Here is a 27,813-nt window from a genome sequence, read left to right as displayed (position 1 = left end):
CCTAATCATTATTTCAAACCTAAATAAACCTAGTTTTTCTGTGGGGTGGTGCAGTGGCTCAGTCGTGACTGTGCTCCAGGTGACTTTGTTGCTGGTTTTTTTGGGTTTTTTTTCCTATGGATCTTCAGCTGTAATGAAAGTGAAGGTGCCTTAAAGACTGTCAGTAATTTTGCTGTCATGGGAGCTCTTTAGCCAGGACTGGAAATCCCTTTTCCAGCAAAATTTCCAAAACTCTTCTCCACAGCAGAGAATATTCTGTCGTGGTTGTGTGGAGGGAAATCACTGCCATGTGCTCTTTTTTTTCTACTCCATCCCAAAGGTGTCGCCTTTGTTTAGCAACATTTCCTGCCTTGTTTTTGGACTGGAAGAGAGTCACTATTTCAGGATCTTTTCAGTGGAAATAGGAACATGTTTTCTTTGGACTGTTTAACAAAACCATAAACTCTTTGTGACCAATTAGAGCTCCAATTACCTGCAGCTCTGTTTCTGCCTTGGATGGCCGTGGACGTTTTGCACTGCCAGCAAACCGAGTTCCAGAGTGTAGAGTTGGGCTGGTTATGGCCATATTCTTCTTGGAATTAGGAAAGCTGATAAATGGGAATAAACTGATTTATTGGGGAAAAAAATACTTAACAAAGGATGTGTGTCCTACCTGTAAGAATTGGCTGAGTGGGCAATAATTATTCCAAAATCCTGTTGGAATATATCGACCTCGATGATCATTTTCATTCTCAGTGGATATCCCAATAATTGTCTCTGCCTGAGGATCCCCTGGAAGCTGCTCTCAAATCAGAGCAGCCCTTCAGCATTTAACTCCTGAAATTGTGACATCCATTAGGAACGAGGAGAGGTAGGAATTACCCTATTCAATCTGATTAAAGATCCAATTAAGTTGGAATCCTCTCTCTATTAGTAACTAACACCACATGACTCAACACCCTGAGAAAAGCCCCAAACCTTCTTCCCTCCTCCCTGGACTCTCATCACAAATAAGGAGCAAATTGTCCCTTGAAGAATATTTTTTTTTATTTTTTTAGTTTAGTTTAGTTTAGTTTCCCAAGCGTTTCCAGCTTGGCTTCCATCCTGAAACGTGAGATCAATAGCCCTTATAAATTCTCCTCCTGCCTTGGGAAAGTATTATTATTAGCACTTTAAATACCTGTTCATTCTCCTAATCATCCTGCCCTTTGTATCAATGACTTTCTTGTGTCAGACGGGTCGCAAAGTTAATTATGGTGGTTTCCTTTCTTGTTTTAAACGTGCTGTGTCTTAACTCCAGTGTGATGATTGGAGTGGCTGTTTGACCTTGCTTCACCTGTTTTCATAAATACTTGTGTCTGTCGTGTCCATTCCTTGAAGCACTTCATCTGTACATGAAATCCTGAGGATTCTTCTCATTCCTTTCTTAAAGGCACTTCTAATATTTTCCTCTTTTTTTGTTTTTTTTTTCTCATTTAGTCCTTTTTCCATCTCAAATTTTTGAATGCAGTTCTGCTTGATGTCAAAGGCAAAAAATAAATCAGCACATCTAAATTGCTAATAATTATTATTAAAAATTATTTTAGTCCTTTCTAAGGATTTCTGTACAGAATCCTCATCTCAGTTGCATCTTGAGCACCTTGGGCTGCTGAGCAGATGCTTCCTATTGAAGTGATTTTTATTCATTTTTGTGGAAAGCAAACAATTCAATTGAAACCCTCTTCTCCCTCAGCCTCCAGAAGGCCAGGGGCTATTTGTTGAATTTAACTTCAGTTACATCAAATGAAACAAATCCATTGTGACCCCTGAGGAAGCCTCATGTTTTAGATCATAGGTGGCTTCTAAATATAGGGATGGGAAATTAATGTCTCCCTGGATGGATGATCCTGTAACTGTCTCCTGCAAGGGTTTTCACAATTTCCTTTGAGCTGAGTGGCCCGGTCATTTCTGAACAGGCTGAAATTTGAGTGGATAAAGTGTTTAAAAAAATGTATTTATGCTTATATATATGTGTGTGTGTGCACAATTAGTTAAAATACTGTATTTGGTTTTGCACAGAATTTTTTAACCATTGTGGAAGTTCATGGAAAAAAATCATTTGGGAGATACATCTATAGATAAATATCTTTATTTTTGTTTCAAAACCATTTTGTGCAACAGGCAGTAGCTTTAGCCTTGGGCTTTTGAATCTGATACTACATTTATCTTCCCTGAAAATAATCAGAGTACAGCAACCTCTGATGTGCCTGAAAGGGAAACAAACACAAGTGAAGCAGCTAAATATGGAGCAGATGAAATGTTTTGATTCATTCCTGAGCTATGAACTTTGAAATTTGATATTATACACCTATAATGTGTTTTCATGAGTGTCCCTGTACAAGTGCATTTATACCTTCTATTCATAAATAAAGATAATTGGGGTTTTTGCCCTGTGTGAGCACTCAAGGAGTGCTGGAAAGCTCAAACACTGATGTCTATTTCTGCCTAATAATTAATAATTACCTGAGAGGTGGCTCAGATTCCTTCTATTTTTGGGATATTGTTTTATTTGGGTGCTCCTCTCTGAGTAATAACTTCATCCTGTCTTTGGCACTGGCACTCTCAGTGGCAGATGTTGTGACTCAGAGCAGACGAGAAGATTCACATTTATATTTCCTTCCTTTTTTTTTATAACTGACTTGCCCCCAAGGCATGTTTTGACAGGGAAGATATAATTTCAAATTAAATGTGAATGTGGAGGCTTTCCAAAGCTCCAAATTGCAGAGATTTCTCAGCATGGCTCAAGGAGAAATAAAACTCTCCATGCTGACGGGCTGCTGTGATGGGAGGGGGCAGCAATGGTACCAAAATCTGAGTTTATTGCCTTGGTACAAATTTGGACACAGGAGAGGCTCTGTGCATCCCTGAGCTGTTTCCACTCTTTCCACAACCTTTTCCCTTCTGGAAATCTCAGGAAGGCCAACGGGGCACAGCTGGATTTTCCCTTCCACCTTTTCCCTTTCACCTCCAGATGGTGACTGGTGGTTTAACATCTTATTTATCAGGTGAGACTCTAGCATCAGTGAGCACAGGTATTTTTAGGAGGAAGAATTTGGTGGCAAAGCAGGAATTCCAGAGGGCCAGGAAAGGCTTTTTGTCCCTGCCAAGGTGTTGGCTCTCATTTTGGATGGATGAGGAGAGGATTGCCCTCTTCGTTGTGGTGGGGTTTTTTCAGCTATTTCAGGAAATTGGTATCTGTGATCTGTATGTCTTTTCAAGGAAAAAGACTTAGCACTCCAGATCTAAAACATGTGAAAGGATGTCCCAAGTTTAAGAGCAGAATTTTCTTCCTGATGAAGCAGAGCACAGAGTAATTTCCGTGTTCCTTGCCTGAATCTCCAGGTTTCTGTCCCAGCCCTAACAAGGTCAGGTTTGCACTGTCTGGAGCTGCTCCTCTTTGTGAGGGTTCTGCCTGACTGAGGACATGGCATCTCCTCACTGTTTGCCTTTCATTTCCCCGCCTTTATTCTCTTTTTCACCTTTTGTTCCAGCGTTTGGGCTGTGTTCCATCTCCTCCCTCTCCAGGGCTCCTGTCCCCACTGCTGGCTCTCAGGGCAGGGGGTGTTTCTGCAGCCCCTGGAATGTTCCCAGGGTGTTTTGGGGTCAGTGGGGTTGGATGCTGATCAAGGACAGCTTTCACCAGGCATCTGTTAGTTCATGCATCTCTTGGAAATGGTGGAATTGCAGAAATGTGTGCCCAGGCAGGATCTGTCCCTCTGCACCAACATCCCTCCCTCTGCTGCCCCTGGAGCCCTTTTTGTGAGACATGGCCATGAATTTCCTCTGTGCCCCACCTTCAGGAGCTTTCCCCTTCAGTGCTGAGGATCCAACCTCGGAAAGGAGCGAGAGCCAACTCGGAGAGCTTTAACCCATGGTAAGTCAGATGTCCTGGGGGAGGAGGGAGATTAAAGAGCCCAAATTCTCCAGGAGATTGTCACTTGGCTAATGATGATCGTAGCCCATGGCAGTCGGGGATGATAGGGCTGATACTTAGCAGGGGTTGTGAACCAATTAGCCTGCTCAACAAAACACTTGGTCCACTGGGTGCAAATGTTAGGAATATTTATAGGGCTGGCTCCGCAGTCAGCTAATCAAAACTGCAGAAAAAGCTACTTAAGAGCCTGTCCCAGGCTCTTCGGAGGCCCTGAGATTACACAGCTGACAGATAAACAAATGTTTGCCCATGTAAATATTAGGACTCAAAGACTGTGTTTGAACTCTTTCTCAGTTTCCTGGTGGTGTAAAATCAATTAGGGGTGATTAAAGCACGCTGGAGTGCCCTTCCCTGTGGAGAGCAGGCTCTGATGGTGGCTGTCCATGGGCAGCTCCTGCTGCCTGCTCCCAGCTTGGCTTTTGGGGTGTCCCATGGTCCAGGGGATGTCACATCGGCTGGCCCAGGTGGGGATGTCACATCGGCTGGCCCAGGTGGGGATGTCACATCGGCTGTTCCAGGTGGGGATGTCACATCGGCTGGCCCAGGTGGGGATGTCACATTGGCTGGCCCAGGTGGAACAGCAGCAGCACAATAAGAATTGTACATGGTTTAATATCACGGTATTAAATAATAATAAGCGTGGTTTAATAATAAGCGTGGTTTTCATTCATTAACTGCCTGATGCTTCAGCCCTGAGTGTTCTATCAACTCCTTAACCCATGAACCCCTGAACCTGCTGCTTTTCCAAAACATGACACTATTGAAATAAACACTGGTCTCTCAGTTAGTGCTGTCCAGCACCTTCTGCTGCTGAAGCAGAGACTTGGTCCTTGCATAAAGTCTAATAGTAGAGTTGGAGAGAAAATAATCTATCTTAATTTTCAGGCTGGCTGAAATGTTTCCAAGGGTTTCTCTATTGGCTTGTTTATTTATTTGCACTTCATTTCGAATTGTCAAGGTTTTCCCCCTCTAATCTCAGGCCTCAGTTGCAGAAACAATTCTGTAAAACAGACAAGAGTAAGAAAAATCCACAGGCTTCCCTGGAAAGGCTTTCTGAAAGCTGAGAGTGTTGATTGCTCAGATTGGAGGCATGAATGTGTTTATACGTGTCTTTACAGAGAATCTGCAAATAGAAGATCAGCTTCTAACCCTACTGCTCAGCTCCTCACCAAATATCATCCCTTGCTGTTTTGCAGCTGTTATTTTACAGCAAGTGATCATTTTGAAATACAACCATTTTGGGTTTGGGGCTCAAGGTGGTTTTCTCCAGTTTATTTGAAAAATCACATGTTAAACTGGGGCATTTATTGCACTTGGCAAGGTCTACACTAGGTCTTTACTTAAAGAAAAATCGAATTTTTAAAAAAGCCAGGTTGCAGATTGTTTGGGCGAGCACAATGTAATTTTATTTTTTTATTATTATTATGGTTTTTTACACCCCTCCTGTGAGTAAAAGCTTTCTTTATGCTGCTGCTATTCTGGCTGTAAATGGCTTTAAGTGCAGTGGGTTTTAATATACAGATGCTCTTTCTGATAACTCCTATGAAAATGACATAATGTCTTTTTTGAGCCTGAAAGGCACCATTCTCATTGGTCCTGGTAATTGTGTTAACAGTGCTCTTTATTTGCAGATTTTCTTAGGGTTTTTTTTTCTTTCTTTCTTTTTGTTCATGTGTGTATCAGAGATGCAACACACTGGCAGTTAAATGGGGTAAAAATGATCTTTTGGAGAGGACGGTCCAAGTCCATGGAGACTCTCCAGGGATCTCATTAAAGCATTCTTTCCTAATCCAGTGTACTGCAATATCAGCTCTCTGAATCCCCACAGTGTGGCATCCTGATAGGTTAGTTTACACAGAATTAATTGTCTAATTTTGCAAACAACCAGTACAGTGCACATTGATTATTTATTTATTTATTTATTTAGCTGTCTGTTTTTAATCTGGTGTGTTGCTCTTGTGGATTCTGCTTTGTATTTCAAGGTAGTTTTTACAGCCCTTCTCTACTTACACCAGTTTGTCATGGCCTATATCACACAGGAATCATTATTTATTTTTATCATTCTTCTTTTTGTCCTTCCTATATATAAGAATTGTTGGTAATTTAAGCAATAATTTTCTGTGTAAATAAAGAACAAGTGTAAGGAGGTTTCAGAAAAGCAAATTCAGGTTGTTTAAGGCTTCAGTGGTTTAGGTGCTCCAGAGACCGCTCCTGAGAGAGCAGCTTGGATTTTCCTTGTCCTCAGAGGTCACCTGGCTGCTTTGGTGGCACTGGAATAGCACAGGGAGAATGAGCCTTGCCCAGAACAAAGGACCAGCAAGAGGAAATCAGTTGATACAGGAGCACAGAAAAATGCATTTGAATAAAATCTCATGGACTGGGCTGCAAATTTGGCTTGAACAGGTTTTTAAATATACTTGGAGGGTCTGTTTTAAGGTACAGTTCTTGAGATGTAACTTGCACAGAGAGGATTTTTTGCATTAGAACCAGAGGATTATTCAGGTTGACAGAGACCTTCGAGATCATCAGGTTGAGCTGACCACCTGTGGTTTTTAACCACATGAGGAAGATGGATTCACTCACAGTAATCCCTCAGCTTGCTTTGGCCACGGTGGCTGCTAAAAACCTGCTGCTCCCAAGCCCCTGCTCCAGACTGCTCCCAGCCCCAATGTCCAACCTGGCCTTGGACATTTCCAGGGATCCAGGGGCAGCCACAGCTGCTCTGGGCATCCTCTGAGTAAAGAATCTTTCCTGATATCCCATCTAAACCTGCCCTCCTTCAATGTGAAGCCATTTCCCCCTGTGCTGTCACTCCATGCTCTGACAAATCGTCTCTCCACCTTTCTTTCTTTCCAAGTGGGAGTCCAGGCAAAGGGAATAGGAGTGAAAAGATGCGAAAATGAGATAACTTTGGTTTATGTGAGGGAGATGAAGGCAGCAGGATGAGATGAGAGAAAGGACAAGTCAGGATAGCTTATCTATAAAGGAAACAAAACCCAAACAATGCAGCCAAATTATCCTCAAGGCCTTTGTGATTCAGAAAATGTGTTAATCAACACTAGAATTTCATCTTCCGCTTCTCATTTACATACACAAGACATTTTCCAGTGAAAACATCAACTTCTTGTGTAAGGAGTGGGCACTTTGGACAATGTTTGTGTTCTCTATGTTCCCTCCTTTGCCAGCATGTCTAGGATGGTGAAAAGAAGTCAGGGAAAGTTTGCTTTGCCATCTCATTTATTGTCCTTTTAGCTCTTGCTTCTATTAAAGCAATTCAGGAGCAGCATACACTGGGGATTTATATTGCCACAGCTGTCCCAAACTCTTTTTGCAACAGGGATTGTATCTCCCTGCTACACACTGGATCTGAAAAATGGAAAAGGTCCATGGGGTTTCTCCATCAGCCCCAAAGTCCCCAGGAGCTGCACACTGGGCTTGAGCAGAGCTGAGGCTGTTAGGAGGGAATGTTAGGACGTTCCCTGTTGGGAGGGGATGTGACACGATCCTGTCTGGCCCTGTGACAGGGCTGTGACAGCGAGCAGAGCCCCCAGAGCCGTGTCCCACCCTGGCCCCGCCGGCAGCGCACGCGTTCTCCTCCTGTCAGTTGTTATCTGGGGCTGTTGACATCATACACCAAATAACACTTAAGGCAGGTCTCTTCCCACTCAAAGATGAATTCCCAGCACAGTTGAAACCTCCAGGGCCTTTGTCACCGACTTCAATGGGCCTCAGCTCCCACCTCGTGGCTCCATGGCAGGAAAGAATAAATCTCTGCCGTAACCGCGGCTGTCGGTGCCACGCGGGGGGAAAGGATAATTAGCAGTCAGTCATGGAGCTGTGTCGTGGTTGTTGTTGTCTGATGAATAATAGAACTGAGTACGAGTGAAACGCTGCCTCCCGAGTGGGTAAAGTGATTTTAGCAGATTAACATGAGTGTAGGCAGCCAAGAAATATGGCATGAAAACCAAGTGTGAGAGGAGTTCTAGACAGAAGACATCAACGTTCCCGTCTGTCTGGCGTCCAAAGCAGGCTGTGGATTTTTGTGTAAATACTGCACCAGGAAGTTGTGGGGGATCAAGAAGACAGAGTCTTGTGCAACTAGGATTCGTCTCTTCTTTATTTTCTTATGGAAGTGGGCTGATGTTTTTAGAGGAGCATGAGGGAGATTTCAATGAACACTCTTCTCCCTTTTTGCTTCTTGTCAAAAATACCTTTGGAACTTGTCAGAGGAGCTCCTTTGTAAGGTGTTCAAGACCAGCTTGGATGGGGATTGGAGCAGCCTGGTCTAGTGGAAGGTGTCCTTACCCGTGGCAGGGGTTTGGAACGAGATGAACTTTAAAGTCCCTTCCGAACAAAACCATTCTGTGATGGCACGAGGACGATGGACCACGTTTTATTGGAAACCCTGGCTTGGAAACTCTGATTCCTAGCAGAAGGATGGTGAGACCAGCTGGTGCAGCAGACCTGTGGGACAAAGATAGGTGCTGGATCTGCAGATCTGTTACCTCTGAGCAAAGCCAGCAACAATTAAAGCAGAAGAAAGGCAGCCCCGTGTAGTTTTAATCATTAGTCTCAGTTTGTCGTTGGTCTTAACGCTGCGTGAAGCTTTGTGAGAGCATAAAGGCAGCTCTGTAATGCCGAGCCTTTTAACCAGCCCTGTTTGTGGATTGTGATTGGCAAAGCCATTGACTTCATATTCTTTCATGTTCTTTCTGTTCCCTCTTGTTTTGATGTTATCCTGCAGTCATCTTAGCTGCGTATTAAACAAGAGACTACTTCAATATAAAATGATCAAAGGGCTGAGGGAACACAGGGCCGTAAAGAATATATGGAGAGCTCGGGGAGAATGGTGAGTTGAATTTAAAGGCTTTTTCAAGCTGCTTAATTCCTGCTTAGATTTCTGGTGTCACCAATAGGCGACAGTCCCTTTCTTTAAATCTTTTACTAAGGACTGACTGGCAGAATCGCTGTTTTACATGGGGTTTAAAGAGTAAAAGGCCACCCTGAAGGTCAAACCCTAGGAGATTTCCTCTAAGAGCTCATTGATTCTCGTAGATTTTTGACTTGGAGAGAGACCACTCCTTCCTAGATGTGCAGCTTGGATACAAGTGCCTCAGTATGTGCCAGCACAGAAGGCAGGAGCCAAAGTGTAAGGGCAGGAAAAAAATTAGAGAGAAAGATGCTGTGGGGCAGACAGACAATGATCTCAGTCTTGTATCACTCAAACTGGTGACATTATTAGCTGCTGGTCCATGAAAAAAAGGGCAGTATTATTTTATCTGTCTCAGAAATGGATTATGTTAACAATGAAAGTGGGCAGGATAAAGATTTATGGCCCTATCCTCAGCTTGAGTAAACAGGCAGAGGACCTGAGTGCGTGGGGATGGAAAAGATGGGATGCAAATGCTGGGGATCTGGTTTTCTTCACATACAGACACAAATTCAAGGGTGCTGTGACTGCACAGGCAAGTAACTGTCTCTTTTTTCCACTAAAAAATTCAGATGAGCGTGTTTTGCCTCTCTAACCTCATTAAAGTGTTGGCTTTGTGAGCTGCCCAGTGCTGTGGTAGTGATTAGCAAAAGCCTACCCCATAAGCAAACTCTGCTATTACCTACTCCTGTGATATTTCAATCTGATTCATTAGAGAAATTAGCATTTTTATGGACTAATTAGGGGAAAATGTTGCTCGTACTCTTCCTGATATACAGAGATTTTTCACATAACAAAGCCACATATAAGTGAAACATGATTCTACCCCTCCCAAAAAAAGGAAGAAAAGCAAAATTATTATTCTAATTAACACAGAATATTGGGAAGATTTGAACTTAAAACTAAGGATTAAGAGAAGGTTAGATTGTTGGCAGTTTGTCCAGTCTTTTTGAATTTGAAATTCCAGCTCTCTTTCAGCTATTTTGGTTCTTGAGGCATAAAAATATTTTAAAAGCTGTCAGTCAGTCACTGTATTTTTTGTGACAGTTGCAAAATGCACAGTAATGAGAATGAATAGTAATGAGTGCATTATTCAGCAGCTATAAATACCAATTGATTTCCACTGTAAGTTTATATATTTCAGTCAACATGCATTTTTAGCCTTATTTTTTCCTGCTCTTTAAAACCAGGCTCAGGTTTTTATTAGACTGTAGCTAATAATCATTCAAACATGTCTTGGTTTCCCTAATGAACCACTTGCTTTTGAAGCTTAATTCTAAATCTGCCTGTGTGTCACTTGCTCCTGCTCACGTTTTCTGTTTGCCAGGAGGGTAAAAATGGGTGTCTGGGACTAAACATCTGAGGTCGTCTCTGTGCAGGGGAAGTGTTGGTTTTTTTCTTTTCTGAGAGGGTGGAACAGCATTTTTTTAATCAATGCAGACATCTCCTGTTTTGATTGTTATGTTTTGATAATGATCCTGCCTTTCAGAGGCTCGGAGCAGCGAACCCCTCATTCTGGGCTTCCGTGGAGAAGGCAAAAATCTCCATTTTGCACAGAGGGGAGAAGTTCAATGAGGCCTTGTGGTGCCAGGGGAGGCTGATCAGGCTTTAATTGGCTCCAGCTGATTGGCTTTTAGACCATGCTACTCCTCACCTTCAGTTGGATACTTCTCAAATACATTTGGAATTTCATATTGCGTTTGAAAGTGTCGCATAGCATCAGAATAATTATTTAAAATGGTACTTGCAGTGATAAGCACAAGTGAAGGTACAGTGCACCCTGATAAGCACAAGTGAAGGAGAAATCATTCACATTGTGGAGGAATATAAGTAGGAAGGGACCTTTGGAGGTCCTCCTGTTGAGTGTTGGCATGACTTTGAACTTAAATCAGGTTGCTCAGGGCTTTGTTGGGTTGAAGACAGGAATTAGGATTCTTTCTCTTCTCCCAGCTCTCCTCCTAAGTGCTGCATCTCCCTCATCATCCTGCTCCGTTCTGCTGAATTTTTGCGTGTTTGTCAGTGTTTTGTACCAGGGAAACCCAAACTGGACACTCTGTTCCAGATGCACTCACCCGTGGTGAGTGAGGAGTAAGAATGGCTTTCCCTGGCTCTGCTCCTGCAAAGGGAGCCCGGCCTGAGGGTGGCATTTGTCACCATCACTGCCACCTCCTGTTCGGCTGTGCTCCCTGGAGCTGCCTCCTGCTCTCTGGGCTTCAATCCGTGTGTTTTGTTGGAATGTGGAAGGTTTCTGTCAGAGGCCTTCTCCCCGAGTGGCCGCCCCGCTCTGCGGTTCTGGTGTCACCTTGCTGCTCTCGTTGTCCCAGCTGCTGATGAAGATATGAAGATTAAACAGATTGTAGTGAGGGAGATTTGCTCCATAACCTTTGGGATTGAGCTGAGAGCCACCAAGCAGTTGGATGTGGGTGTTTCCATCTTCCCCATCCGGAGGGTGGACATGGCAGTTGCCTTTTCCAGACACCAGAAGGATCCAGCACTTGCCCCAGCATTTCAAGGGCACCAAGAGCGGTCTCAGGATGATGTCAGTGTGTCTCCTGCCCACTCACTGACCTAATCAAACTCACAGCTTGATTAGGTGGTTCCTAACAAAGGCTGCTTCTGTTGAATCTCAGACTTCCCCACCCCACACAGAGACGTCAGCAGCTGGGCAGCCTGAGGTGAGGCCTTGCCAGTGAAGACTGAGACAAAACCTTCACTCATCACCCCCTTGTACCCTTTGTCAGTCGTTTTGGTGACATATCCACGAGTGACTCACATTTCCCTGGTTGTTTCCTGCAGCTGGAGCTGTGGGTGAACTTTTCTGACCAGCCACAGCATCCCTTGCCACCTTCAGCTCCACCTGGGATTGGATTTGCCTTTCCTCATTTTTTCCCTGCTGTTCAGGCCAGGCTTCTGTAGCTCTCCTGGCCAGTCCCACTTCCACCTTCTGTTCACTTTCTTTCTGTGTTGGAGCTGGGTCAGGGATTCCATGTCCAGCCAAACCAGCCTTCTGCCACGTCTGCTCCACTTCCCACTCATGGGGGTGGGTTGTTCTTGTACTTTGAGGAGGTTTTTCTGTGAAGATCACAGACCTTTCCTGTGTCCTTCTGTCCCCAGGGCAGTCAGCCGTGGCCTTACAGCTCCCCCCTCCCTGAGCCAGCCAAACTGCTCCCCTGAATTTCAGTACTGTCAGGAAATCTCAGTTGCTGGTGCATCACCTGTTGCCGTATTTTGTGAAGGCTGATTCAACCTTTATCCACTTCCAGTTCTTAACTGGGTGATGGGCAGCAAAGCCCCCATCCTCTTTGATGGCCTCTCATTCTGGCCTCTGAGAATTAACTCCCAACAAACCTGTTTCCCAGCATAAAATCCCTGAGAAATAACTCTGACTCATTCATCTCTTTTGAGGAGAATTCTGTTGTCTTGGCATTTATTTAGACTCCTTCCAATCCTTTAGAATTCCTTTTCCAGCAGAAACATGTATTTTTTCTGATTGAAATTAAGAAAAAAAAAAAGGAAATCCTCTTGGACTCCAGATACTTGGAGTAGCATAATAAATTAAGCATCTTCTTGATGACCTTTCTTGCTGAGGGATTGTTGGTGTGAAGTCTGTGCCTGTCTGTGGGCACACTTCAAGCCTCGAGTGCCAGTGTAAAGCACTCATTGAACTGATGGCTTTTTTCAGTCGCACTCTTCCCTCCTTGTGCTTTCAGCAGTTCAGAAGTTGGGATGCTCAAATTGCCCATCTTGACCTCAGTTGTCTCCTGTGGTAATGAAATGCCCTGTGCTGCTACTTAGGCCATTAGCTGGCACTCGGAAGTTTTATTTCTGGCTCTGCAATTATCCCACTGCTGTAATTTCCTTATCTGGACTGGGGATAAATAACAAAGCTCTCCTTCTTCGTAGAGGGCTCGGAGATGTGATGATGAGAAATGCTATATAAGGGTTCAATGTTGTTGTGGGAACAAATATCACTTTGTTTGCATGGCTTGACCATCTTAACAAGCAAGCAGAGAGTTGATGACCAAATCAAGATAAGAATTGAACAAATGAGGGATAATGAGCAATTTCAGACTATAGACTTCATTTTTTCCTTCTGCTTGAAAGTCATTCACTTTTGTCTGTCTGTAGAGGATTTTTTAGTCTGTAAATCATTTGCCAGTTGGGTGTAGAAATCTTTTGGTTTGCTTGTTTCATGATTTGCTTATCATTTTAGATGCCAAATAAGTTACTTATTAGTTTGTATGATCATTAGCAATCTCAGCATAGAATCACATATTATAAGGTTAAATTTCCAATTTTAATGTTGGACAGTTTTCAAGTGCATTTAAAGGGCATTTCCTGGGGAAAGAAAACCCAGTAAAATTACAGCTTACCAGTGAACTATCCTTATAATGGGAAAAAATTGCCCTTCATTAAAACTATGCTCTAAACCCATTTTGAAAAGGGCAGCAGAAAACTGATCATTTAAAAAATATTTTCAAACTTCTTTGCCTGTAATTTTCACTCAGTGCCATGGGTTAGGTCCTTCTGGTCTTTCAGAGTTCATGCTCATGACAGCTTGCATGGGATTGACTTCTGGGTTGTAGAGTAGAAAAAAACATCCTCAGTTCAATTTGCATAAAAGTTTTAACCAGGGAACATAAGGAAATAGTTTGTCAGGTGGGGTAAATAAATTTAACTTCAAAAACCTGCACTGATTTATTTGAGTTGAAGATGATTTACCTTCAAACTGAGAGAAGGTTTAGATGGGATTTTGGGTGGGAATTGTTCCCTGTGAGGGTGGGCAGCCCTGGCACAGGGTGCCCAGAGCAGCTGTGGCTGCCCCTGGATCCCTGGCAGTGCCCAAGGCCAGGTTGGACACTGGGGCTGGAGCAGCCTGGGACAGTGGGAGGTGTCCCTGCCATGGCAGGGGTGGCACTGGGTGGGATTTAATGTCCCTTCCACCCCAAATCTTTTGGGGATTCTGTTTCTCTGTGCTGAGAGTTGCTCGAGAGTGCCTGGGAATGGCCATGAGTTTGGGTGTGAATAGCTGACAAATCAGGTTTTTTGAAGATTTTATATCTTCAAAAAACACAGAGCGAAGTTTCCTGGCTGCTCTCATTCCTGAAACCCCAATATTGTGATAAGATTCCATGGGTCTCCTGGAAAATGTGGATGTTTCTCAGCTGGTGTGCAAACACTGAGGATTCTTTCTGCCTTCCACTCAGAGAAACCCTTTTGTCAGCCCATCTGCTCTGCTTGCCCATCCTCAGTGGTGAGGAGCTCAGAGCAGGGCTGTGAGGCAGGTTTGAGCAGGAGGAGGTTGTTAAACCCAGTGCAAGTGCTGCCTGCACCTCGGGGACATGAAATGCAGAATGATTCCAACTAACAGGCAGGTAAAGCGTGCCAAATTCCACCCGAAGGGCTTGAGGGCTGCCGCTGCTGTCGGTTTTGCTCGCTGACTTTTATGGACCATCAGGATATATTGACCCAGCAAGGGAATATTGACAGAGGTGATTCTGCTGCCGTCCCAGGCTCCCTGAAGGGGCAATAAGAACACCTGGCGTGCACTGTAAATCTCAACTCAACTCGTGTGTGTCGTGGCACGGCGTTTAACTGCTGAGCTGCTCGCCGGCGGTGTGAACACCAAACCTGGGTGATTCTGCACAGACCTTGACATTTTCTTTAGGGAAGAAATGGCTCTGCTCTCCCCGGGTAATGACAAGGCTCGGAGAGAGACTGTTCAGCAATGAGGGTGCTGGAGCCAAGGTGATTTTCTCCTGGTAACTGTTCTAACAGCTTTTAATGCCCTACATCCGTATTATTAAGCTCGCCACCTGAATTATGTACTGGCAAAGAGCTATAACATTTCTTATGCCTGAGTAATCGAGGACCCAAATCTGGCCCAGTAGACTTGATTTACAAAAACGTGTTCACGGCTGCCTTCTTTTAGTGGTGCAGTAAATCACAGGAATTGTCAGCCAACACCATGTCATGGGCCCAGACAGCTGTGATTGGTATTGCAAGGCTCTCTTCATATTCTGATAGCAGTTCCAGTAATAAATAAACAGATAGTTGAGCAACTTGTAGCACTGTGCTTGGAGTAATTATGAGCCACCTTATTCTATATGTGCCACAGAGTAGAAACATATTTTTATTAATTTTTTTTTCCTGGTGGGAAAAGTTGAAATATGGGCAAAGCCTGTCTACTAAACTAGACTTCTTCATTTTATTCCTGTAAAATGAATACCTCCTACTGTTGCTAAAAGGAAAATAATCATATTATTTACGGAACTGAAATATGCTTGTGCTGACTCTTCTCAGCACACTGTCTTTGCTGAGTTGCGTTCAAAATGCACATGGGTAAAATTACATGGAGAATGTTTGTTTCTTTATTAAAGAGTTTCTTTTCTCTCTTGCTGTTTTTTTCCTCAACCCATATTAATTTCGTATACTTAATGTTAGAAGACATCACTGTAAATACTCCCCTTAGCACATTTGCATTGATGAGGGATCCATAAGCTGTAAGGACCTTGACCTTTTGCTGGGGAAGTTTATCCCCTTCATCCCGTGCTATTTTCCAAGGTGGTTAAAGCATCTTTGGGTTGCTTGACAGAAGCTCCTCCTTGGAAAGCCCTCAGCTGTTTCCATGCACACTGCAGCTCGAGCCTCCCTGCTGGTGCTGGAGCTGATGGGGACAGTGCCCAGCCCCGGGTGCTGGGATTTAGGTCCTTCCATCCCTTTGCCACCCACACGTCCCTGAAACAGGACCAGCCTTGGTGGTGTGTGCTGGGAGCAGCGTCAGGGCAGGTTTGATGTCCAGGAGCAGCCAGAGCAGTGCCAGGGCTCCATCCTGCCCAGCATTCCCCTCCTTCAATGCCATTCTTCTTTCTCAAGCCCTCGGGGACAGTCTGAATTACCTTCCTCTGTTTCGCAGGGATCTGCAGCAGGCACGATTCAAGTGCCATTTCAGTGTTTATTTGTCGTTTGCAGAGCATCATCTGAGCCTGCCTGGCAGGTTTCTGCTTTGCCATTTGTGTGTCTGTTTGGGAGCAATGCACGGATGGAACGTGAAGGTCACATTGCAGCAGGGGCTGCTCATCCCTCTTTGTTTGCTCCTCCTGTGCCATCCCGAGGTGCAGCAGCCTGGGGAGCTGCTGGTGCCATCTGTGGCATGGCCAGAGGCAGAGGGTGATGCCAGCCCTGCTCCTGGTTCTGCTCAGACACAGCCCTGTTGCAGTGTACGTTTCCAAATGAGGAAAAGGGGGTTCAGTTTTACCCCTGACTTTTATGGAAAGGCACTGAACACTTTCTGTGTTTCTCTCACCGTGGCCTCCCTTTCCCTTTCCCTTTCCCTTTCCCTTTCCCTTTCCCTTTCCCTTTCCCTTTCCCTTTCCCTTTCCCTTTCCCTTTCCCTTTCCCTTTCCCTTTCCCTTTCCCTTTCCCTTTCCCTTTCCCTTTCCCTTTCCCTTTCCCTTTCCCTTTCCCTTTCCCCTTCCCCTTCCCCTTCCCCTTCCCCTTCCCCTTCCCCTTCCCTTCCCCAGTGGGAACACCTACAGTGGAGGTCCCTGAGTCATTTTTTTTTTTCCTTCATGTTGCAGAAGAGTCTTGGGCAAAATGCTGGATCTCCTTCCCTGGGGAATTGCAGTATCACTGCAGGGAGTGTTGGATTTGAGGTGGAGGAGGATTCGTGGAGTTCTTTAGGAAAAGCAGTGGAAGGTGTCTCTGCCCATGGAAGGAGGGTTGGAATGAGATGATTTTAAGGTCTCTGTCAACCATTCTGTGATTCTCTGAGCCTGGAGTGAGGCTCTGAGCACAGAAATCAGCTCTGCCCCTGCTCTGCCTTTGTCATGGGAAGTATTTCCAGTGGTTCTGGGGAGCAGTGAATTCTTGTTGTTTTAACTCAGCCTGGAGCCACAGGAACTGCTATAAATTGGCTGGCTCTAATAAACCCAGTGCTGTGAATCAGCTGATTGATACTTGTAGAAATCTTGTATTTTTTCCCCCAAGTTTTCCTACACTTTTCACTGGAAATGCTTTTGATATAAACCCTTTTCTTCAATCTGACAGCTTTTTTTGCTCATCCTCTGTCCATACAGCCCACTAATAACTTCAGCCCCACAGACCTTCTCTCCAGGAAATGCCATTAAGATTTTCTTTTACCAAAAGTGAGCAGCCCTTCAGAAATCCTTTATCAGTCCTGGTTTTTCCTGTTGTGGTTTGCCTCTTGCTTTCTTTATTTTTTTTTTCCCATGGATAGCTGTAATTTAAAGCTTACAAGATCGATAAGTCCAAGATGCACAGCATAAATGGGAGAAGCAGACAAACAACTGGTAAAGATAGGAGACAGCTGATGGAAATGAATTCAGCTATAAAGCATTTGAGTTACTGTTCTCTGCTGTGATTGCTGAGAGAGATTAAAAAATAGGAGGAGGGAGAGATACAAATCATCATTCCCTCCTCCCTTGGAATCTAAGGCTGAGACAGTGTTGAATTTTTTCTTTTTCTTCCAATGCCTCTAAATAAACAGGAGATTTTTTTTATTATTATTATTTGGAGGAGAGCTTTTAATCAATTGCAGAATTGGCTTAATAGCAGAGTGTAATGGCAGGAAGTCTGGAGCTGATGTAATAACAGCATCTTGTCCTGAACTCCCTGAATCCAGCCCTGTGACAAACTGAAAGCCTGGAAATGGCCTCTCTTCTGCCCTGCTTTGTGGCAGAAGGATTTTTCCACTCTGCTTTGCAGCCCTGGTGATTGTGCACGGGGCTGGGTTGGGGTTTGCTCTGATTTCCAGCCCAGGCATGTCTTGCAAGCCTCGGACCAGGCTGGCACGGCTTAGTTGGGCAGTGCCCAGCTGGCACAGGCTGTGGCTCAGGCGATTTGCATTTGGCATTACAAATTGCAGTCACATTGCTTTGGGGAGGTGCAGGCTCTCTGAAAGGCCGTGTGGTGCCAGCAGGAGAGCAAACACTGCTGAGCTAAAGCCTCAATAGAAGTCAAGAAGGATTAAGGTGCAGCTGAAAGTAGAATTGGGGTTCCTAAATCACCGCAGAGCTTTAGAAAATGTTTTCTGTTCACATCAAAACCATAATTTATTGACAGAGGGCTCAAACTGTAAAATGTGTGTGTTAGTAAGTTGTGTTTCAGTGAAACTGCAAACTTCTGTTATTGAGGAGATTCTTATAAGTGTTCCCTGTGTGCCCATGGCCACAGAAACTCCCCGAAGGGCTAAAGATGCATGTGGCAATAAGCACTGACATTTTCTGTGTTTGCATCTGTGCGTGCTGGAGTTGTCTCTGTGTACCCCAAAAGATCAGGGGCACTTTGCAATGTGAATTTAGAATGCTCTGGGAAAGGAGGTCCAGGTGCACGTGGGCACCTTGGAAGAGGAATTGGCCCTGTCCATGGGGAAATAAGTCTGTCTGCACCTGGTGAGATGAGAGCAGATAAAGAGATTATCCAGTAGTGACAAGACAGAAAATAGGTTGGCTGAATTCCTCTTGATCACTTCTTCTCCCTCAAGACGTCTTTCTGAATATCTTGTCTATCATACAGAGGCTGGAAAGAAAATCACTTTTAAAGGTGACCCACAGAGGTAAAACCAGACCAAAAGGTGTTTGTGTGCTTCTTCTGCTCCTGGGTGACACAGGATTGGTCTGCTGTTTACTCTGTGGGTTGTAACATTTGGGAGAGCAGGGAAAGTGAGATTAGAGCTCCAAAACCTTTTCCATGCTTTGGCTGCTCCCAGCACACAGTGGAGCATCCTGTGACCCAGCTGAGGGTGGGAATAGCGAGGTCAGTGGCAGAGGTGTGTCCTGTCCTTGTAGAAAAGATACAGAAATGGTCACTGTGTTTAAAACAGGTGGAATGTATTGGGAAAAAAAAACCCAAAAAACAGTTAAGGGATCTGTTTCCTCTTGGATGCACTTTTCTTCCACGAGCCTTTTTTATTTCTTTTCCTTTAAAGGAAAGTAACTATTGAAAAATCACTTTGAGACGTGTTTCATGTTAGGAGAGCAATAATGTAGGTGGTGATTGATAAGATTTATTGTTTCTGGGTTTGTGTTATCTTGTGATTCTGAGGAAAGCTGAATCTTATCTGTTTGGTGCTGTATAAACACTTAGCAGGCTTCAGAGAGCTTGTAATGTAAGCAGACAAGAAAGGCAAAGCAAGAGAGGGGAATTGTGCAGAAAAGTGCCTCATTCCAAGGCTGCAGACCAGATTTAGAATAAAAATCAGATCTTCTCACTTCGGCCCATTTTTTTCTATTCCATGGGGTATGTTGCTTGCGTTATTCAAAAATGGAAAAACCTCTCATTTTCCAGGTAAATGAAGGGCAAGGAGAATGAGATCAGACAGAAACTCAGCACACAGGGGAAAAAAAAAAAAAGCAAAGGAATTGTACTGATAAAGGGGCTGGTTTTAGATAAATTCAACATATGACATGCCATTACTCAATTCACAATTCTGTCTTTATTTCTAGATGCACTAAAGTGGGGAGAAGAATTCAGATGTAAAAACCACAACCTGACCATGCACTGACGAGGGAGCAGGCCCATGTACTGGTTAGAAATACATATTTTTCCTTCTTAATTCAATATTTGTGTTTTGGATGTCGATTTTATTTGCCTCTCTTTCTGAATCATTGCGGTTTAAGTCCTAGTAACCATTCTGGACCCATTTGATGCCACTTCTGTCTGGAAAAAGCTCTCTGTAAAAGCACAAACAGGTGTGTGTGGATCTGTTTGTGCATGTAGGTATGTTCTGGAGTGATTCCCTGTGATTTTAATTCCCAGGAGGATGTTGACATGCTTTCAGAGCCTGACAGCTCCGAGGTCAGATGGAGCTTGTTTGTCTTCTCTTTTTGCAACTCAAGCAAATATTCATTTGTTATTGTGTGAGGAGCTGAGCCCTAAGCCAGGCTTTATCCTGTCGTGGCAACTAATTGGTGAGGAAATCGTGATTTTACATTTAAACAGCCCCCTCAGTCCTGGAGAAAAAGGTGCTGTGACCATTCCACCCTGATTATTTCAAGGTCAGTGTCCCATTCTGCTCTCCAGCAGCTGCTGGTGGCCATCGGGGCAGGGAGGGGCTGGATGGATTTCCTTGGATTTCCTAAAAGTTGAAGAGAAATAGCGGAAGAGCAGGGCCTTTGTGGTGGCACTGCCAACAACTGTTCATAGGGAAAAAAGCCTTTGGAGCCCTGGGGTTATTTATGGCTTGGGCTTCTCCAGGACACTTTGTTTCCACGGGATTTTAGTGCCCAGGGACCCTTCCTGTGGGGAGATGTGCCTGGAGGAAATAATCACACTGGCAAGGGGTTCTGTCTATTTATTTAACTATTTTTAAAACCTATTCAGAAAAAAACACAAACCCTCCTGTAATTCTGTTTTCTTTGTGGCTGCTGAAAAGGGAGTTTCAGCTACCAATATCTGCATTTCCCATGAACTTTTTACTAACAGGAGCATCAAGGTGAAAGCTTTGCCTATAATGGGAATTATTTACACCACAACTTCCTTTTGAGCTGCCATTTTTTAGGATTTTGTGTTCCGCTCACTGGCCTTGATTACTGTAGAGAGCAGGTTTTGTATCTGCTGCTGAATTTCATTTTGTGAACTTTTGTGGTCTGTGAAAATCGGAATGAGAATGTTATTGACAAAATGTAGTTTGTCTGAATAGTGTTTAAAATATTTTAGGATTTTTTTTAAATGCTTTTCTTATACCCACTGATAAATTGATTTGCTCCGTTACAGCCAGCGATTGTTCCAAGTAGAAAATAATTTACTAATTTCTGATTAACCCCAGCTAATCAGGCAGGCAGTGGCATCCAGCTGCTGTGTAAGTCCAGATCTCCATTAAATCCGGTTATATTTTCATTTATGTCATTGTGGGAGCAGCTCTGACCTGAAAAGCTGACTGCCTTGTGTGTTTGTGAGCTAGCTGATGAACTTTCCCTCTTTCGAGACCATCCAGCTGGAAAGGCCCCCATGGAAGACTGGCTGGTTTTTGGGTATGAATGAAAAAAAAAGAAATATTTACTCTGCTTTTCATGGGGACAATCTGTGTTGGTTCTTCTTGCACACCTCCAGAACCTTCTCTTAACCTTTTATCCCCCACCTCCTCTCTGGGAGGGTGTCCCAGGGGCTGAGCTGTTCCATTTTCTGAGAATTCAGGTACAATTGAATTCTCAGAAATATATATTAAATAATAAATATATATTTATTTATATATAAGTAATATATATTAAATAATATATATAAATACAACTGAAAAAATTTCCCGTGCAGGCTGGAGCAGTTTCCTGCATGGAATCACAGAATCATTGAGGTTGGAAAAGACCTTTAGGGCCATCCAATCCAGGTGTCTGCTGCAGCACTGCTGGGGCCACCACCAACCCGTGTCCCCTTGTCCCCAAGTGCCACATCCACGTGGTTTTTAAACACCTGAAGTGCTGCAGCCTTTGGAGCTGGAGCCTGGCTGTGCCTGCAGTGTGGATGTTTGGGAATTGGAGAATTTCTTCCCTTTGGATCCCCACTCAATCCGCCCAGTTTTGTGTTTTTGTGCTGCTTCCTCCCTGACTGAACCCTTTTCTCAGGGCAGGGATCAGCCTGGTGACCTCCTGGCCCTGCATGACCAGAGAATGAACCCAGAGCCTTTCAGAGGGGGCTCCAGACTGGAGTTAATCTGTGCTGCCCCACAAATAACTGCATTTACTCACACAGGGGCTTTTGATTTAAGTGAATTTCTCCTCTTTGTCAGAGAGAGGGATTGTAATTAAGATTCCATTGTGTGATGAGCTCCCTATATTTAGAGCATTATTGGTGGATCTGTTACCTTTTAAAAGATATTTGGCAGTGGGAAAGTTGGTAATGGTTCATTTTTCACTTAAAATTCAGGGCATGATATGTGAGGCTGTGTTTATGAGGAGGGTACATGGTTCTGTCATTTTCTACTTGCTTAAAAGCTACATAAGTGGTTGAGGAAGCTCCCATCCTGAGGAGAAGAAAGGGCTCATTAAAAAGATTAGCTCATAGAGAACAAATTAAACTTCAGTGCCCTGCATAAAGATTATAATAACTGTAATAATAAATGAATTAATAATGCATTAAAGGAGAATTCCTCCAGTCAGCTTGTCACACGCTTATCCTTGAAAATTGACTTCAGTGAGTTGTGTCACTTGAGCTAATGACCTTAACTGATGGATTGGGGATTTTTCCACACTCCAAAATCCACTCAAACCCACTTTTCTGTATTTTTGACAGTTAGTTTGCTGGATAGACAGGCAGTAAGTTGGGCCATTTGGTGCTGCAAGCTGAGGGGGAAGCTCTGGCTTTAACCCCAGGTAATCAGAATCTGTAAATCCTGAGCACTTGGAAAGGGAAAAATTGGCAATCCAGTGCTGGGGTGTGCACAGCTGCACCAGAGGTGAACATCTGGGGCTGATGCGGGACACAAAATTGAAATGGAAGTGGCAGAGAGTAGGTTTAGATCAAATATTAGAAGGAATTCCTCCCTGTGAGGGTGGGCAGCCCTGGCACAGGGTGCCCATAGCAGCTGTGGCTGCTCCTGAATCCCTGGCAGTGCCCAAGGCCAGGCTGGACAGGGCTTGGAGAACCTGGGACAGGGGAAGGTCCCTGCCCGTGGATGGGGTGGGAATGAGTTGAGCTTTAAGGTCCCTTCCAACCCAGATCAGTCTGGGATTCTGTCTCTGGAGCTTCCATAAATTCGAAGGTTTTGTTCTCACTGTTATAAATATGAAATCCTCAGGATTTAGGAATAAGTTATCAAGTTCAGCACTGAGTAAGAGGCATCCATGGGGCTTTAGCTGAGGAATTGTAGGTGCTGAGGCATCTCTAGACAGCAAAAAAAGTGAGAGTTTGGGGATTTCTGCAGTCTCCCCTGGGTAAGGGCTGAGTTTCTACTGGTTATTACGCTGGGGAAAAATTGAATTAAGGGAATTGATTATCCAGACATGGTAAGCCAAAGCCGGTTGTAAAACGCATCTTTAGGCACCTGGGTACCTTTAAAATTAATCCATTATTCACTCCTGAAGCCCAAACCTGCTCCTCCAAACCCAGGCACTGCTGAAGGTGGAGTTTACATGAGCCATGAGGTGGTTAATTCTTAGAATCTTGAAAGAATTGAGGCTGGAAGGGACCTGGGGAGGTTCAAAAAGGAACCTGTGGGCTCCAGAGATTATGGAGAACACTTAACCTGTTCCTACAGAATCATGGGATGGTTTGGGTTGAAGGGATCTCAAAGATCATCTCATTTTCCAGCAGCCCAGTTTATAAAGATCCTGTCCCACTGGTGCTTCTCTGTGTCCCCAGTTCCACCTGCAAACATGTATTTGTAGGTGTTGATTTAACACTGAGCTTTGCCTCTGAAAGACATGAAAGCAAATTCCTTTTGGGATGCCTTTTTTAATTTGAAAATAATTGAAAATGCATCTCTGGTGTTTTGTTGCTTTTATTGGAAGGGAATTTTTTAATAAAAATCTCATTCAGCATAAAAAGGGCAACATCAATGGGGGTCTTATCAGTGTTTTGCATCATGTTAATACCAGAGCCAACAAAGAGTTGTGCAGGTATTATACCAGAACAAAGGAAATTATTCCAGGGGTTTCATCGGAGGATATTCTGAGTTTGCTTGTCAATTCATGAATATCTCCTCTGCTTTATTTGCTGGCTGCTGTCTGAGCAGCTGAACAGTTGCTGGAGTTTGCACAGGGATTCTTTTCTCTCCCTGCACTGCTTTGCTTTGGCACGTTGTTTGATCCACGCCGGGAAAATAGTGAGATATCAAACAAAAGTGATGCATTAATACCTGCAATTGCTACAGCTCAGAGGAGCTCTGCATCACTTGAAATGGTCACTCGGGGTGCTGCGAGTACAAATCTCCTTTTCAGCCTTCCCAGCAATAAAGACAGCAGAGAATTATTGTGAATTTGGAGCAGTGAATTGTGAATTTGGAGCAGTGAATTATTGTGAATTTGGAGCAGTGAATTGTGAATTTAGAGCAGTGAATTATTGTGAATTTGGAGCAGTGAATTATTGTGAATTTGGAGCAGTGAATTGTTGTGAATTTGGAGCAGTGAATTTGGAGCAGTGAATTGTTGTGAATTTGGAGCGGTGAATTGTGAATTTGGAGCAGTGAATTATTGTGAATTTGGAGCAGTGAATTATTGTGAATTTGGAGCAGTGAATTATTGTGAATTTGGAGCAGTGAATTATTGTGAATTTGGAGCAGTGAATTGTGAATTTGGAGCAGTGAATTATTGTGAATTTGGAGCAGTGAATTACTGTGAATTTGGAGCAGTGAATTATTGTGAATTTGGAGCAGTGAATTGTTGTGAATTTGGAGCAGTGAATTATTGTGAATTTGGAGCAGTGAATTATTGTGAATTTGGAGCAGTGAATTATTGTGAATTTGGAGCAGTGAATTGTGAATTTGGAGCAGTGAATTATTGTGAATTTGGAGCAGTGAATTATTGTGAATTTGGAGCAGTGAATTGTGAATTTGGAGCAGTGAATTGTGAATTTGGAGCAGTGAATTGTTGTGAATTTGGAGCAGTGAATTATTGTGAATTTGGAGCAGTGAATTTGGAGCAGTGAATTGTTGTGAATTTGGAGCAGTGAATTGTGAATTTGGAGCAGTGAATTGTTGTGAATTTGGAGCAGTGAATTATTGTGAATTTGGAGCAGTGAATTGTTGTGAATTTGGAGCAGTGAATTGTGAATTTGGAGCAGTGAATTATTGTGAATTTGGAGCAGTGAATTGTTGTGAATTTGGAGCAGTGAATTATTGTGAATTTGGAGCAGTGAATTATTGTGAATTTGGAGCAGTGAATTGTGAATTTGGAGCAGTGAATTATTGTGAATTTGGAGCAGTGAATTACTGTGAATTTGGAGCAGTGAATTATTGTGAATTTGGAGCAGTGAATTGTTGTGAATTTGGAGCAGTGAATTTGGAGCAGTGAATTATTGTGAATTTGGAGCAGTGAATTGTGAATTTGGAGCGGTGAATTATTGTGAATTTGGAGCAGTGAATTATTGTGAATTTGGAGCAGTGAATTATTTTGAATTTGGAGCAGTGAATTGTTGTGAATTTGGAGCAGTGAATTATTGTGAATTTGGAGCAGTGAATTTGGAGCAGTGAATTATTGTGAATTTGGAGCAGTGAATTGTTGTGAATTTGGAGCAGTGAATTTGGAGCAGTGAATTGTTGTGAATTTGGAGCAGTGAATTATTGTGAATTTGGAGCAGTGAATTATTGTGAATTTGGAGCAGTGAATTGTGAATTTAGAGCAGTGAATTATTGTGAATTTGGAGCAGTGAATTGTTGTGAATTTGGAGCAGTGAATTATTGTGAATTTGGAGCAGTGAATTGTTGTGAATTTGGAGCAGTGAATTGTTGTGAATTTGGAGCAGTGAATTGTTGTGAATTTGGAGCAGTGAATTGTTGTGAATTTGGAGCAGTGAATTATTGTGATTTTGGAGCAGTGAATTGTGATTTTGGAGCAGTGAATTTGGAGCAGTGAATTATTGTGAATTTGGAGCAGTGAATTATTGTGAATTTGGAGCAGTGAATTGTGAATTTGGAGCAGTGAATTGTGAATTTGGAGCAGTGAATTTTTGTGAATTTGGAGCAGTGAATTATTGTGAATTTGGAGCAGTGAATTGTGAATTTGGAGGAGTGAATTATTGTGAATTTGGAGCAGTGAATTATTGTGAATTTGGAGCAGTGAATTGTTGTGAATTTGGAGCAGTGAATTGTGAATTTGGAGCAGTGAACTGTGAATTTGGAGCAGTAAATTATTGTGAATTTGGAGCAGTGAATTGTTGTGAATTAGGAGCGGTGAATTATTGTGAATTTGGAGCAGTGAATTATGAATTTGGAGCAGTGAATTATTGTGAATTTGGAGCAGTGAATTGTTGTGAATTTGGAGCAGTGAATTGTGAATTTGGAGCAGTGAACTGTGAATTTGGAGCAGTGAATTGTTGTGAATTTGGAGCAGTGAATTATTGTGAATTTGGAGCAGTGAATTATTGTGAATTTGGAGCAGTGAATTGTGAATTTGGAGCAGTGAATTGTTGTGAATTTGGAGCAGTGAATTGTGAATTTGGAGCAGTGAATTATTGTGAATTTGGAGCAGTGAATTGTGAATTTGGAGCAGTGAATTGTTGTGAATTTGGAGCAGTGAATTGTGAATTTGGAGCAGTGAATTATTGTGAATTTGGAGCAGTGAATTGTGAATTTGGAGCAGTGAATTATTGTGAATTTGGAGCAGTGAATTGTGAATTTGGAGCAGTGAATTATTGTGAATTTGGAGCAGTGAATTGTGAATTTGGAGCAGTGAATTATTGTGAATTTGGAGCAGTGAATTGTGAATTTGGAGCAGTGAATTATTGTGAATTTGGAGCAGTGAATTGTGAATTTGGAGCAGTGAATTATTGTGAATTTGGAGCAGTAAATTATTGTGAATTTGGAGCAGTGAATTATTGTGAATTTGGAGCAGTAAATTATTGTGAATTTGGAGCAGTGAATTATTGTGAATTTGGAGCAGTGAATTATTGTGAATTTGGAGCAGTGAATTATTGTGAATTTGGAGCAGTGAATTGTTGTGAATTTGGAGCAGTGAATTGTTGTGAATTTGGAGCAGTGAATTTGGAGCAGTGAATTATTGTGAATTTGGAGCAGTGAATTGTTGTGAATTTGGAGCAGTGAATTTGGAGCAGTGAATTATTGTGAATTTGGAGCAGTGAATTGTTGTGAATTTGGAGCAGTGAATTTGGAGCAGTGAATTGTGAATTTGGAGCAGTGAATTGTTGTGAATTTGGAGCAGTGAATTGTGAATTTGGAGCAGTGAATTGTTGTGAATTTGGAGCAGTGAATTGTTGTGAATTTGGAGCAGTGAATTATTGTGAATTTGGAGCAGTGAATTATTGTGAATTTGGAGCAGTGAATTGTTGTGAATTTGGAGCAGTGAATTGTTGTGAATTTGGAGCAGTGAATTGTTGTGAATTTGGAGCAGTGAATTATTGTGATTTTGGAGCAGTGAATTGTGATTTTGGAGCAGTGAATTTGGAGCAGTGAATTATTGTGAATTTGGAGCAGTGAATTATTGTGAATTTGGAGCAGTGAATTGTGAATTTGGAGCAGTGAATTGTGAATTTGGAGCAGTGAATTTTTGTGAATTTGGAGCAGTGAATTATTGTGAATTTGGAGCAGTGAATTGTGAATTTGGAGGAGTGAATTATTGTGAATTTGGAGCAGTGAATTATTGTGAATTTGGAGCAGTGAATTGTTGTGAATTTGGAGCAGTGAATTGTGAATTTGGAGCAGTGAATTGTGAATTTGGAGCAGTAAATTATTGTGAATTTGGAGCAGTGAATTGTTGTGAATTAGGAGCGGTGAATTATTGTGAATTTGGAGCAGTGAATTATGAATTTGGAGCAGTGAATTATTGTGAATTTGGAGCAGTGAATTGTTGTGAATTTGGAGCAGTGAATTGTGAATTTGGAGCAGTGAATTATTGTGAATTTGGAGCAGTGAATTGTTGTGAATTTGGAGCAGTGAATTATTGTGAATTTGGAGCAGTGAATTATTGTGAATTTGGAGCAGTGAATTGTGAATTTGGAGCAGTGAATTGTTGTGAATTTGGAGCAGTGAATTGTGAATTTGGAGCAGTGAATTATTGTGAATTTGGAGCAGTGAATTATTGTGAATTTGGAGCAGTGAATTGTGAATTTGGAGCAGTGAATTGTTGTGAATTTGGAGCAGTGAATTGTGAATTTGGAGCAGTGAATTATTGTGAATTTGGAGCAGTGAATTGTGAATTTGGAGCAGTGAATTATTGTGAATTTGGAGCAGTAAATTATTGTGAATTTGGAGCAGTGAATTATTGTGAATTTGGAGCAGTGAATTATTGTGAATTTGGAGCAGTGA

At 42.8% G+C, this 27,813-nt stretch overlaps 1 protein-coding gene across 6 annotated transcripts in view; it reads left to right on the top strand.

The window, feature by feature from the left end:
* CHL1 (cell adhesion molecule L1 like) overlaps positions 1-27,813 on the top strand; it is a 146,256-nt gene that overhangs the window by 11,578 nt on the left and 106,865 nt on the right. For all 6 annotated transcript variants that reach the window (XM_063411329.1, XM_063411332.1, XM_063411333.1 and 3 more), the window contains exon 2: positions 19,349-19,430. The gene's annotated coding sequence lies outside the window, so the exon portion shown is untranslated. The remainder of the gene's footprint in view (positions 1-19,348; positions 19,431-27,813) is intronic.

The sequence above is a fragment of the Prinia subflava genome, chromosome 14 (assembly GCF_021018805.1).
Source record: "Prinia subflava isolate CZ2003 ecotype Zambia chromosome 14, Cam_Psub_1.2, whole genome shotgun sequence".
NCBI classification, from domain to species: domain Eukaryota; kingdom Metazoa; phylum Chordata; class Aves; order Passeriformes; family Cisticolidae; genus Prinia; species Prinia subflava.
The sequence above is the reverse complement of the archived record's forward strand: the minus strand, read 5'-3'. Positions and strand labels throughout refer to the sequence as shown.